This window comes from Schistocerca gregaria, chromosome X (genome assembly GCF_023897955.1).
Source record: "Schistocerca gregaria isolate iqSchGreg1 chromosome X, iqSchGreg1.2, whole genome shotgun sequence".
Lineage (NCBI taxonomy): Eukaryota > Metazoa > Arthropoda > Insecta > Orthoptera > Acrididae > Schistocerca > Schistocerca gregaria.
In genome coordinates this window covers 561851834-561865078 of record NC_064931.1, presented here as the reverse complement: position 1 = coordinate 561865078, position 13245 = coordinate 561851834, and the positions used below count along the sequence as shown (strand labels likewise).

General features: G+C 40.0%; 1 protein-coding gene across 2 annotated transcripts in view; it reads right to left on the bottom strand.

Moving 5' to 3' along the window:
* The window catches only part of LOC126299054 (protein FAM214A), a 217991-nt gene that overhangs the window by 40958 nt on the left and 163788 nt on the right, over window positions 1–13245 (bottom strand). The gene's annotated exons all lie outside the window — the stretch shown is intronic.

The window sequence follows — 13245 nt, the reverse complement described above, 5'->3', positions numbered from 1 at the left end:
ACATTTTGTAACGATGTGGAACGTGTCACTTTTAACACAAATTTTCTTTAAAAAAAAATGAATTTTTTTCAGTTATTTCATATCTAAATATTCATCTATTGAGTAGGCATAGTTTTCATTCAGGAATTCTTTTAAGTTGCTTGTAAATGTTGAAATGTTGGTTGGCTATCTGTCAGACTTTTAATGCTATTTGGCAAATGACCAAAGATTTTTTTGGCAGCATAATTCACCCCTTTCTGTGCCAAACCGAGATTCGATCCACAATAGTAAATATCATCCTTTCTTCTAGTGTTGTAGCTATGCGCTTGACGGTTATTTTTGAATTTGGATAGGTTATTAATGACAAATTTTGTAGGTGAATATATGTATTGCGAAGGTACTGTGAATATCCCAAGTTCCTTAAATAAATGTCTGCAAGGTGATCTTGGGTGGGGATCGACCTATTATTCTGATTACACGCTTTTCTGGAATGAATACTTTCTCTCTTAACGACCAATTGCTCCAAAATATGATGCCATATGAAAGCAATGCCACAGGTGTGAGAATAAAATAGACGAAACAGAAGAGAGAAACAAGGAAGCAGATTACAGTGCCTGTCCAACCACAAAAATAAAGGAAAAGCCAGCCACCCTGCAACACATTAAAATCTTCACCCTGAAAGCACTAGGTGACAAAGGACAGGTGCTAAAACTCTGATCGAATGATAAAACCCACCCTCACGGATGAAATGTAAAACCAAATCAGCCGATGAGGCGTTGTCTGCTAAAATCAATGATAATGAGTCCGGCAACCGAAGATGAAGTTGCAGGGCAGCCAAAAAGGGACATAGCAAAAGAATATGGGCACACTGTCAACCAGGTGCCGCACTGACACTGAGGTGGGTCTTCACGGCGCAGGAGGTAGCCGTGGGTCACCCATGCATGGCCAATGGAGAGCCTGCAGAGAACCACACAGTCCTTGCGAGACACCCTCACTGAGGACTCCCACACATTCGTGTTCCCTTAATGGCTCGCAGTTTGTTGTGCGTGCTGAGATTTTTTCCATTCTGTCTCCAAAAACTGGAAAACTTTGCGGCATAATAACAAACGCAGGTCAGTTGTGAGGATGCCCATCTCCAGGAGTGGTTTCCGTGTAGCCTGTTTGGCCAGCCTGTCAACAAGTTCATTTTCTGGGATTAGCACGTGACCAGGGGTCCAGACGAACACCACTGAATGACTGGATCATTCCAGGGCATGGATGGACACTACCAAAGGATTACGAGGGTAGCACTGGTCAATAGTTTTCAGGCTGCTCAAGGAGTCAGTACATAAAAGAAAAGACTCTCCAGGGCATGAACGGAGATACTGAAGTGCACGAGAAATGTCCACCAGCTCTGCATTAAATACACTGCAGCCATCAGGTAAGGAATGCTGTTCAATATGGCTGCAGTGAATGTAGGCAAAGCCAACGTGACTATCAGCCATCGAGCTGTCGGTGTAAACCACTCCGGAACTATGGAACACATCAAGAAGCAAGAGGAAGCGACAGCAGAGTGCCACAGGGTTAATGGAGTCCTTAGGACCACGTGAAGGGTCCAGACAAAGTTGCGGATGAGGCATATACCATGGAGGTGTACTTGAGTGGACCGCAAGTAGAGGTGGTAAAGTGAAGGACTCCTGTTCGGAGAGAAGGGACCGCGCACGAACTGCAATCGTTAGCCCCGACCTGGCCGCCAATGCGGGAGACTGCCGCAGGTGGGAAAAGAAAACTGTAATTCAGATTCTCAGGGAAACTACTAATGTGTGCTGCATAACTGGCGAGCAGTTGAGCACGTCTGATCTGCAGTGGAGGGACACCAACCTCTACCAGTACACTGGTCGCCGGACTTGTCCTAAAAGCTCTGTCGCTAGCCTAACCCCGCAGTGGTGCACAGGGTTGAGTAAGCAACGCTGAAGGTGCTGCCAAACCATAAACCACACTCCCAAAGTCAATTCGGGACTGGACAAGGGCTCTGAAGAGCCAGCAGTGAATGAAAAAAGCTATAGTAGGCTAATTTACTGATAGGTTTATATCGATGTGTTTCTTCCACTTCAATTTCTCATCAATGCACAAATCCAGAAATTTTGAATATTCTGCCTTAGCAGCAGACTTCTGGTCATAGTCTATGTTTATCAGTGGTTTTATGCCATTTACTGTACAGAATTGTATGAACTGTGTTTTCTCAAAATTTAGCGAGTCCATTTTGCAGAGAACCACTTGATAATTTTCTAAAAGACATTATTTATCATTTCCTCAGCTGATTCTTGCTTGTTGGATGTGATTACTACACTTATCAGCAAACAGCACTACCTTTGCATCAAGAACAATAAGGGACCCATGACTGAACCCTGTGTGACATTATTCTTGATACCTCCCCAGTTGACAACTCTGCTGATTTTTGCAGACTATCTGTACTGCATTCTTCCAGTTAAATATGAATTAAACCATTTGTGCTCTGTCCCACTCATATCATAGTACTTGAGCTTATCTAGAATAATTTCGTGATTCACACAATCAAAAGCCTTTGAGAGATCACAAAATAGCCCAATGGATGATGATTGGCTATACAATGCATTTAATATTTGATCAGTGAAAGCATAAATAGCATTTTCTGTTGAAAAGGCCCTTCTGAGAACCAAACTGACATTTTGTTAGTAATTTATTTTTACAAATATGTGATGCTACTCTTGAATACGTTGCTTTTTCAAGAATTTTGGATAAAGCTGTCAGATGTGAGATTATGCAGTAGTTGTTAGCGTCAGACCTATCTTTTTTTATGCAATGGTTTAACAATAGCATATTTCAGTCTATCTGGAAAAATGCTCTGTTTCAGTGAGCTACTACATATGTGGCTGAGAATCCTAGGTATTAGTTGGGAACAAGCCTTTAGTACTCTGTTGGAAATGCCATCAATTCCATGTGAGCTTTTACTTTTGAGTGAATTTATTATTTTCCTAATTTCAGTAGGAGAGGTGGGTTGAATTTCAGTTTTATCAAATTGCATAGGTATTGCATCTTCCATTTTCTAATGAAAATTTTCTAATGGATATGCTGGATCCTATTTTCTCTACAACACTTAGGAAATGATTATTAAAAGTGTTTCCTACTTCTGACTTCCTGTTAACAAACTTTTCACCAAGTTTGGTAGAAATACAGTCTTCGTGTGCTCTTGATTGCCCTGTGTCCCTTTTAACATTATTCCAAATTGTTTTAATTTTATCATCAAATGTGCTAATCTCAGACATAATGCACATACTTCTGGACTTTTTAATAACTTTTCTTAATACAGTGCAGTAGTTTTTATGTTTCACTGTTTTGGGGTGATTACTACTCCTAGCTATAAGATGCATTTCCCTTTCCTGTTTGCAAGATATTTTTATCCTTTTAGTAAGCCATGGCTTCTTACATGGTTTCTTACAATTATATTCCACCATTTTCTTAGGGAAATGGTTTTCAAGTATACTCACAAAGGTATCACGAAATAGGTTAAATTTTAAATTAGCATCAGGTTCCCTGTACAGCTCATCCCAGTCTAACTGTTGCAAGCTTTTGCTAAAATTTCGAATAGTTAAATCGTTAATTGAACACATTATTTTGGAAGACTGTTTTGCATTACTGTATGGAGTTATATCATATACTGCAATTAGCTGTGCAACATGACCAGACAGACCATTCTTAACAGGATAACTTTTTTTTATCCAGTTAAATTTATCTTGGTCTATGAAAACATTATCTGTGTGCTGCTTTCCTGTACCACCGAGTAGAAAAAAATCAGTAACTGACATCAAATTGAAAGAACAAAGTAATACTTCACGGCCGAGCTTTATATCTAACTATTTCAGAAAAATCTACATTGATATCCCCCACAAACAATAATTTGCTTTCCCCTGTCTGACAGATAGCACAACAAAGAACCCAAATTTTTGAAAAATAGTTGAAAATTTCCCAATGGGGACCTATACACAGCTACAAGTGTCTTCATAGGTGTGTCTCTTGCTGCATCAGCTAATTTGCTCCCCTATATTCCCACATGGCCATGTGCCCAGCAGAATGCTACATTTCTCGCAGATACGGTAACTGATGAAAAGTGTGCTGAACATTTTGAACAATTATATTTGCTACATATTAGTGCAGGGTATACTGCCCAGGAGTAGGTAGTTCCGAAACACGAGGAATTTAATGAGTTTGTCATACATCATTTGCTCCACTGGTGTAAGAATTTAGCACTAAAGACAGTAAACTCATTTGAAAAGTGGATCCTGAATATACTATCTGGGATAGGAACTATTTCACAAACAATACCACGTAACTCTTTGAAACTTCAGTTATACAAGCTCAGTAAGCAGATGAGCAGCTAATCTGCATGCAAATAAATACAGAAAGCATTTAAGTGCATGCACAAGTGTGCATGTTTTTTGGAGCACGAGAAGATTTTGTCTGACAATATATGTTTATCAGTCCCAGTACAGTGACTGAGTATAGAACTACTGGTCTAACTAAAGTCCTGACAGTGAATATAATTCAGATCCTTCTGTACTATGGTCACAAATGGAATGAGATTGAACAAAGTTCTGTGAAATTAGGGAAGAAAGAAAAGTTATAGTTAAATGTCCCAACAATGGAGGTGTCACTGGAGACTGAGCACAAGCTTAGATTAGAAAAGGGATTTGGCCATGACCTTTTCATGGTAGCTATTTAGAGAAACTGCAGAAAACCTACACTTGGATGGTTGAGGAGGAATCAGCTGTTCTACTCTTAAAATAAACTGTTGTGTCTGATCACTGCATCACCACTCTCAGTTTCCAATCAAATTGGAGGGCACATTTCTGTTTGTTTTCCATATTTTGCCCTTAAGATACTCCCTTTCATTACATCAAGTATCTCAAATGGTCTTGTTTTAATTTCTCTGAAATGAGATAGTTTATTAGGTCTTTTCAGTGAATCTGATGATTTTCTTCTGAGTTTACACCTATATATTGTCAACAAAATACCCTCATGAATGTTCACTTAATTCTGGAGTTCACTATCAATAAGACAGTCACCCAATTTCTTTTTTCTCCTTCATCTTGCTGCCTGCAGATATATAGCAGTTTTGAACAGAAAATGTAATCACATCGTTTTCATAGCCTTTGAGACACTCACTAATCATTTTAACACTTTTTGATAACACAAGGGATACTTACTTTTAATGCTACCTTCCTACCACCTAGAGGGGCTGTATTGTTATATTTGACAATTTTATTTGAGGGCTGATCAGGAAGCATGTCTTCTCCAGCACCTTTGACTGGTTAAGCATTAATACCATCTTGTTGTCTACCCAAGCCACTAGGAGTGTTAAAACATTGACCATTGCATCCCATGCATGTCCCACCAGCAAGCTAGGGATACACAAACACACTCAGAACACTGCACACCCTAACATCCTAAACATGCCAACCACTACAGGTGCCCTAAAAGTTCCAATTTAACAACTAATCCTTATAACACACAACATTTCACCATCGGCCAAACTGTGGCCACTGAAGTACACTCAAATTTATAGTAACAAATTATTTTCAGTATTGCCCAGCCCTAGTCGTGTAAAATGCCTGGACACTTTATTAGTGGTTGGGTAATGAAGTTGACAGAGAGAGAGAGAGAATTTTTTTTCTTTTTTTTTTAGTATGCAAAAACAACTAGGGTCATATGCACCTATGTTGGGACAGTAGAACATGCAAGGCAAAGAGGAGTTAAAAACTACTGCACATTAATCCCAATTGATGGGAGAGAAGACAGCTAAAAAGAGGAACATGGAGGAAAGTCTATAAAGTATGCCATACACAGACACACAGGTCCGGAGCTAAAGATTAAATGCCCTTCGCCATATTGCTATGATGGGTTAAAAGTAAAATGTGGTGCACCCTTCACTAAAATGGCCAGTAACTCAAACAGCAAGCATAAATGAGAACGTAAGTGGTTAAAAAAAGGGGCATTCCATCAGGACATGGCAAACTGTCTAAGGTTGAGGGCAATGAGCACAAAGTGGTGGGGGAGCACCACTTAACAAATGGTGATGGTTAAAAAGAGAGTGTCCGATATGCAACGCAGCTAAAATGATCTCACAGCATGAGGGCCGAGAGGAGGTCGACCAAGCCACTGGGAGAGGCTTAATAACTCTGAGCTTGTTCCCATGAAAGGATGACTAGTGGTGATGCCAAAGTGACACCAACCTGCTGACAGATGGCAACACAGAGATCATCGGATGGAATGTAAGAACCAGTGGGCTGAGGTACGAGGATTGCAGCTTTGGCAGCAGAGTAAGTGGCCTTGTTTCCTGTCGGACCCACATGACCACGAACCCACATAATCATCACAATGGCACCATCATGAATGAATAAGTGATGGCTTTCCTGGACCTGTCACACTAAGGTATGGACAGTGTACAGCACACAGAGGCTTTGAAGGGCACAGAGAGCTGGAGCAGATGATGCAATTGAAAAGCCTGTGTTGCCAGGTGTACTGTGTGGCCCGATTCAGGGTGAAGAACTCTGCTGTAAATACTGAGCAGTGTCACAGAAGCCAATACTGAAAAATTGTCTGTATGTACCAATGACAAAGGCACAGATGACACCACAGTCAGTCAGAGTCATCAGTGTGCACAAAGGTACTATCACAAAGGTCATGAAACTGAAGGTGATAGAGCAAGGTTGGAGTGGCACCCTTAGAAAGAGAATGCAGGCGAAAGTGAACACGGGCCACTGCATGAAGCCAAGGTTGTGAGGGGTTCACATCCATTGGAAGAGTGGCAGGGTAGCATGAAGTTCCCGGAGCAAGAGCAGAAAGCGAACTCCAGGAGGTAACAGAAGAGGGTTCAAAGCAGACCGGGAAGAAATACCAAGGGCTCAAAGTGGTTGTGAGGATTGTGAGGACGCAATTTTGTTTCCTGGTGTCAGAGCCCAAGGGGAACGCTGCAATTCTAAGAGCAGTGATAAGTCCCCTTTGTTGGATCAAAAGCCATGAACGTCCCATTGTAGGAGAGTCATGACGAGGAAAAAATGAAGGGGGTGTCACCTCAGTGGCTGCTGAGTGCCAGCCTTCGAAGACTCAATGCTACAGGTCATAGAGGCTGGAGGATCCTGTTCTGTGAGGTCTCTAGAGGCGACAGCATTCTCGTTCTGTCGGTCAGCAGAGTTCAGCGCAAAAAAATTGCTGGTGGTGCGCGCCGGCGACATGGAGGTTTGCCAGGCAAGGGTATCTTGTGGTGACATCACTGAAGAGGATCTCAGAGTCAGTGAAGGAGAAGACCATATGTGGTGGTTTGACTTCCAGGAGCAAGAAGTAGCAAGAACAGTACTGTAGGTGCCAGATGGTAGAACACAGGGTTTCCAACTAACCAATAACTTGTGAGCGACCAGGTAACACACTTTTTCCTTCACCCGTATCTCCCAGATAGCCCACTCATCGAGATACATGGGACAATCTCTGGAGGAGGCAGCATGGTCACCACAGTAGTCGTAGTGGGAAGGAGGAGGTAGACAATTGACCTTATGAGCATCCCTACCACAGGTTACACATTTGGCCAAGTTTTGACAGGACATTTGAGTGTGCTTGAAATGATAACTTGGCAGAAGAACTACTCTCTCAACAGTGAGTAAAGAGTGTGTGTGGGCACTAAGGATGCATCTACTTTTTTCATCGCCCAATGGACTGCAATGACACACTGATCAGAGAGGTGTGTTTCGATTTCTGCTGCAGTTGGACCATCGAGTAGCCTAGTGTAAATAACGCCACTGGAAGAATTCAGCGTTCGATGGGCCTTGACACAAACAGGATAGTGGTGGAGGAGCGAAGCTGCAAACAGTTGTGCTTGAGAACTGGAAGTAGTCTCCAAAAGCAAAGTGTCATTTTGTAAACGAGTGCAGGATTTCATGGGGAGCCAGCAATTGCATCAACACCTTTCTGAATAATAACTGGATTTACAATATCAAAGGATTGACTGTCTTCAGTACGTGAAACCATGAGGAACCATGTTGCAACTTTGGGGGCGGGGGTCTGAATAGTTAGCCTCATTCCATTTACGTTTGGTGGACACTGATGGTGAAAAAAGATAATTGGCTCATTGCGAGAAAAATTCCCTTTGCCAGCATCTCCAATGGCATGCTCCTTCCAACTGGTGGGCTCCCCTCAGAAAGGAGTGCACCCACCTTAGGTTATTGTTCACACCTCAGGTCACAACTCCCAATCACCTGACAGAAGGACCAATCGAGAATTTAGGAAGGCAGCAGCTCAGGCAAGAGGTACCAGGGGGTATGTGCGAACCAGAGAGAGAGAGAGAGAGAGAGAGAGAGAGAGAGAGAGAGAGAGAGAGAGAGAGAGAGAGAGAAGAGGAACCTCAAACGTCGAAGTAGAGCAAGGATAGGAGAAGGGGAATGAATGAAAGAAAGTAAGAAAGTGGGTAAGAAAGAAAGAAAGTGGGTAAGAAAGAAAGAAAGTGGGTAAGAAAGAAAGAAAGTGGGTAAGAAAGAAAGAAAGTGGGTAAGAAAGAAAGATAGTGGGTAAGAAAGAAAGAAAGTGGGTAAGAAAGAAAGAAAGTGGGTAAGAAGAAAGAAAGAAAGTGGGTAAGAAGAAAGAAAGAAAGTGGGTAAGAAGAAAGAAAGAAAGTGGGTAAGAAGAAAGAAAGAAAGTGGGTAAGAAGAAAGAAAGAAAGTGGGTAAGAAGAAAGAAAGAAAGTGGGTAAGAAGAAAGAAAGAAAGTGGGTAAGAAGAAAGAAAGAAAGTGGGTAAGAAGAAAGAAAGAAAGTGGGTAAGAAAGAAAGAAAGTGGGTAAGAAAGAAAAAGTGGGTAAGAAAGAAAGAAAGTGGGTAAGAAAGAAAGAAAGTGGGTAAGAAAGAAAAAGTGGGTAAGAAAGAAAAAGTGGGTAAGAAAGAAAAAGTAGGTAAGAAAGAAAAAGTAGGTAAGAAAGAAAAAGTAGGTAAGAAAGAAAAAGTAGGTAAGAAAGAAAAAGTAGGTAAGAAAGAAAAAGTAGGTAAGAAAGAAAAAGTAGGTAAGAAAGAAAAAGTAGGTAAGAAAGAAAAAGTAGGTAAGAAAGAAAGTAGGTAAGAAAGAAAGTAGGTAAGAAAGAAAAATGAAAGAAGGCATGGAAGACAGTGGAGAGACTGTTCTGATATCTATGACTGAATATGCGGAACACATTTCCTACAACATTCCACACATGATCCCCAAGGGAAGGGAAAAAGAACAGCAAGAGGACAGACATGCAGCACCGAAGGGAAAAAAAATGCTGCAAAGGCTGGGGCCCCATGGAAGCCAAGCACAAACCTACTACTGAGTGGCGAGTAATAAAAGAAGAGCTTCTCTCTTTTTTCCTTTTGTTCTTAGCAATAAAGGCAGTGAATCATATACATATGTTTAAGCACAAATATTTACTAACTTTCAATATCAGGAGTATCATCTCATCCCTTATTTTTATTGGTAAATTACAGATTCAGGAGTAAAAGCTTTAAAAAATCCTTTTTTTATAAATGTTGAGATTCTGGGCATTTCAAACTGCTTTGGGCAAATGCCCATCTATAAATTTCCTGCCCATTGGGCATTTGCGTGGCCCACATCACTACCCAACCAGACCACGAGAAGCCTTTGCTTTCCCAAGAACTATTCAGGCAAGATCTCTCTGGTGCTCTAGGGAGGGGGGGGGGGGGGGGGGGGGGGGAGGAAGAAAGAAAGAAAGAAAGAAAGAAAGCACGGTTTAACATCCCATCAGTGAGGCTCTTACAAATTACAAGCTCAGAACAGACAAGGATGGTGAAGTAAATTATCTACCCCTCTTGCAAAGGAACCAGCACAACGTTGACAATGCATGATGTAGCAAATCCACGGAGAACCAAAATCTGGATGGCAGAATAGGGATAACAACTGTGCTCCTCTCAAACAATAGTCCATTACCTTGTCATTATGCCACCTTATCTGCATGATGCTGTACATTTAGCACATCAAAGGAGGCGTGTGAAGCTTATTAAATACTTCAGAGGTGGTGAGTATTATTTACCTTCTCTCCACTGTATGTACTCTTACCAAATTCTTAAGACCACACCATAACACTACAGAATTTTGGTGAAATGGGGAGAAGCCCATGCCAAGCTGAAGCTTGTTTAGTCAGGGTATATGGCATGCTAAGGTAGTGTATTTAGAAGTGTATTACCCAGAAAATGTAGGTATTTGGATTATATTTCTAGTTCATTTCACAGTGTCATATATAACCAACGTGATAATTTCACCATCAGACAAATAAAAGATACAAATAATAGCTGTGTATTTACTGCACGAGAGAATAAAAATTGAAACGCACTTAAAGCAGTTTAAACAACGAAGTGAAAAACTTGAGTATACAAAATTACATGAAAAAGTTACAAGAAGTACAGAGTACACATTAACATGTGTTCTAAAATATTAACACATACTCAATTTTCATGTTATGAAAAATATATATATCAAAAAATGGAAAATCATGTTATGGAAAATTGATAAAAATATGATTCAGAACACAAGTACTACAATATATAACAGCTAAAATGATAGAAAGAAAAAGCTAAGACAACTAATCAGGATGCTAATATTTCAAGTGTATTTTTTAAGTTATTGTTGTTGGCGTAACTTCTTTTCCACCCATTCCATAAAAAATTAGTCTCCAGGAGAAAAAAAAAAAGAAGAATAGAAAGAAGCCACAGAAGTTTACTACAACAAGCCACTTTTTTTTATTTTTAGAAGATGGAGTTCGTTCTGTTAGCAGGTTACCAGAATGTGAAACATTCAATGAACTAATAAAAAAACACAAACGACAGTGTGATTTGTGGACTACGGTGTGGAAACTTTTTTCACAGTGATTGAGTTACCTTAGTAACATCAAAGTTCGCTTGGTAAATAGTTCAAAAGAATGGATTAAGTTCTGCTGTGATGCATGTGAAGCTAGGTAACAAACTGAACTTTGAGAAGTAGCATCTGCAGTGAAACATCAAGAGTCTACGTGTAACCAAGTACATTAACAATGAAATAGTGAAGACAGGTGACAACGTTGAAAAGTATAGTGAGCATAAAAGTTTTGTTACACAAGACAAATCATGAAAATCACGTTGCAGCAACTACTGGAAGCAGAAAACAATGCTTCTAATGTAACTAACACAAAAAAATAATTTGGAATAAACGGAGTCAGTTGAAAATTTAGTTAAAATTGACTCATATAATGAAAGATAATTTGGAAATGAGGATGCAACTCTACAGTGATCACTAAAAATTATAGTTTAGAAAAGCTAGTGTCACATCTGACAAAACCATCTCTTGAAATATGTGGAAAAGTGCGGAAAAGTAATTAACTATTCAAAGTGGTCCCACTAAATGCTTAAATGCAAATCAACAGCTCGTTACCGAGTCTGAATATCTGTACCAGAGCTGCGTGTTACAAAGTTCAATCAATCGGTGACTAATACGGGTATTTTCTTTCAGAAGTGAAACTTTCACCTGCTACAAATACAGAATGACGTGAGATACATTATAGGAAAAGAACTGCTCATTTTAGTGATAAGTAAACCCCATCTGCTATGGCAGAATGTATGTGTAGAACCAAAAATGCCATATAAGGCTGTGCTTCAGCTTCCTGTTGAGAAAGAACCACCAGTAGCTCAAGCATCTGCCATGGTATCAGTCAGAAATTAAACTGTCAGAAACAGAAAAAAAAAATCTGAGAAGAAGCACTAGTGGTGAGCAAGGAGTGCTACACAGAGAGAAAAGGGCATACTTCCATTTAGAAAAAGTGAAAAAATGCACAACTGAAAACGCGAAGAAAATGTTTCCAGGTTACAGCAAATTTCAAGTACAGAAACTAGAAACCAACAATGTAAATAGCAGTTTCTATATTTGCGTCTACTTTCATCTGAAGAACAACCAAATTGACACTGCTACATGACCCAAGAATGTTGTAATAAGGCATTTTTTATTCCGAAGATTAACCAGTGCCCCTATAAAATTGAAAATCAGAGCCACTGATTATCACACAGAAAAGATGTTGGTGCTGACAGTAACATGTCATCAGTTATAACAAGTGTTAATGAGCAGTAGTGTTTATGAACCAAAGGTGGACTTCTCGTCATTCTTTATAGAAGAAGTTAAATCAAATGCTTTATGTATCTGTGAGCACTGGCTCAGTGAGGCAGAAGATTATCATTACAGATCTATTGAATATTTGGATATGGTAAATGCATGGTATCTAATTACAACAACCTGTGGTGGTGTGTCAGTGTACGCAAAGTATTAACAAACATTGATCTCGTTGTTACTCTGTATCATTCACAATGTGGTAACTTTGGAGAGGGGTCTTTATGAGCTTAATAAACAGTTATGGGCTGTTAGTGGCCAACGAACACCGAACAAGGGATGATGCAGACACTTATCACCAACCTCAATAGTTGTGATTATAGTGTCAAGAATAGTTGAACCAATGATTTCAGATCACAGGACATCAGTAATGGAACTCAACACGAAGAGCAAGAGTAAATTGCAATGAGTACATGGCATTCTAATTAAACATTCAGAAGAAGGATTACTAAATAAGACAGACTAAATAACCGTAAAGCAGCACTGTCTCTTGTAAACTGGCAGCAGAAACAGGGACCAATGACTCATTTAAATGTGTGTTCCAAACTTTAAGAATGAAATTTGATGACATATGTGATTGGATAGAAATTTTTCTAACAGACAGGGAACAGTATGTCATCCTAAATGGGGTGACTTCAACAGAAACAAGCGTAACTTCTGGTGTGCCCCAGGGAAGCGCAATAGGTCCTCTGCTTTTTACGATTTACATAAATGACCTGGTTGATGGTATTGACAGCTGCCTGAGACTGTTTGCCAATGATGCTGTAGTCTACAGGAAAGTAGTATCACACTAGTTGTGAACAAATCAATGAGGATTTGCAGAAAATAAATGCGTGGTGTAATGAGTGGCAGTTATCTCTCAATAACAGTAAGTGTAACCTACTGTGTATAACAAGGTGAAAATCCCCATTAATGTACGAGCACAAAATAAATGCCCAGTCCTTGGAAGCGGTAATGTCCGTCAAGTATCTGGGTGTGACTATTCAAAGTGATCTCAAATGGAATCATCAAATTACACAAGTAACAGGTAAGGCGAATTCTAGATTGTGGTTTATTGGTAGAATCCTGAAGCGATGCAGTCCTTCAACAAAGGAAATAGCTTACA